General features: G+C 37.4%; 1 long non-coding RNA gene across 1 annotated transcript in view; it reads right to left on the reverse strand.

The window, feature by feature from the left end:
* LOC116670431 (uncharacterized) overlaps positions 1 to 1,381 on the reverse strand; it is a 21,273-nt gene that overhangs the window by 18,874 nt on the left and 1,018 nt on the right. The window lies entirely within an intron of this gene.

Below are 1,381 nucleotides of genomic sequence, written 5' to 3' on the forward strand. Positions count from 1 at the left end.
TGTGTGTGTGTGTGTGTGTGTGTGTGTGTGTGTGTGTGTGTGTGTGTGTGTGCCACTAATGACCTTGAATGTCTCCTGCATGCTTGCCACTGTCACCAAGCTGGCACAGTCTTTGATTAGAAGTAATTAATGCTCTCACATCTGGTGGGAGCTCCCTCATTCCTTCTTAAATTTGGCCCTCTGTTTCCCGCCATATTCTCCATTTACTGTATCTCTCATTTTATTTACTTTATCTGTCTCCCTTCCCAAAATTATACAGAAGCACTGATTATCTGACATGTTTCTTGCTTCTAGATGTCAAAGATATTCTCCATACCTCCCTTAGCTGAACTTACCAGAGGTAATGTGTCAGTGTTAGATGAGCGAGTCTCTGTCATTGTCACCTTAGCTGTTGCCCAGCTTTTGATCTGAATTCCTGTTAACTCGCACTGCTTCAATGTGCAAGAGATGAAACGGCTGTTTTCTGGCAACCTGAGCAAAGCAAGTCCCCCGGCAGTGATCCTTAACCAGTTTGGCCTCTCCCAGGAATTGCACATCACATGCTCACAGGAAGAATAAAATGGGAGGAAAATAAACAGTTGGTTAGAGAATGTCTCTCCCCAATTACCATCAACAGATGTGAGTTGTGGAAGACATGAGAGGGAGGAAAAAACATAGTTTAAATGCAAAGTTTCTATCCAATTGCAAATTCCAACCAAATTCTCAGATAATTTGAAAGAAAACATGAATTTATGCACATTTCAAGGGCAGATTTATCACTTGACATTCTTAGTCGTTTTCAAAACAACGGATCCTTGATTTCAGGGCTCCTCTTTTCCAGATGAAATGATAACTCCGACTAGCAGATTTCATTATCTTTAGTTAGCCAGATAGGTAATTACATTAGATTACATTTAGCTGACGCTTTTATCCAAAGAAACTTCTAATTAAGTGCTGTCAACCCTGAAGTTGCAAACTCCAGACAAGTAGTAAGTGCAAGTACATTAGCTTTAAATAGGCAAAACTACTAAGAGCCATATGAAAGTGTAGCTTCAAGCTATATATATGTGTATATACTGTATATACAAACAAAAGACAATGTGCAAAAAGTACTGAACAAATGTAAAGTGGCATTATATAAAGGGTACTGTAAAGTAAACCGGCCATAGTATGAAAAAATATTGCAATGTAAGTAAGTAAGTGATGTGAAATTAAATTGAATAACATGTAATCAAATATTATAAAGCAAGTAACCATGATATAAATTATATTGAAAAGTAAGTACTTGTAATGGAAAAATGTAAATACAGATAATAGACATAAAGATATACATAGAACCATGGTGGGTGGTGGGTAATTGAAAAAGGAACATAAACTATCAGGTGGTGCAGGTGTTGTAGAG

Source organism: Etheostoma spectabile, chromosome 20, assembly GCF_008692095.1.
Source record: "Etheostoma spectabile isolate EspeVRDwgs_2016 chromosome 20, UIUC_Espe_1.0, whole genome shotgun sequence".
NCBI classification, from domain to species: Eukaryota; Metazoa; Chordata; class Actinopteri; order Perciformes; family Percidae; genus Etheostoma; species Etheostoma spectabile.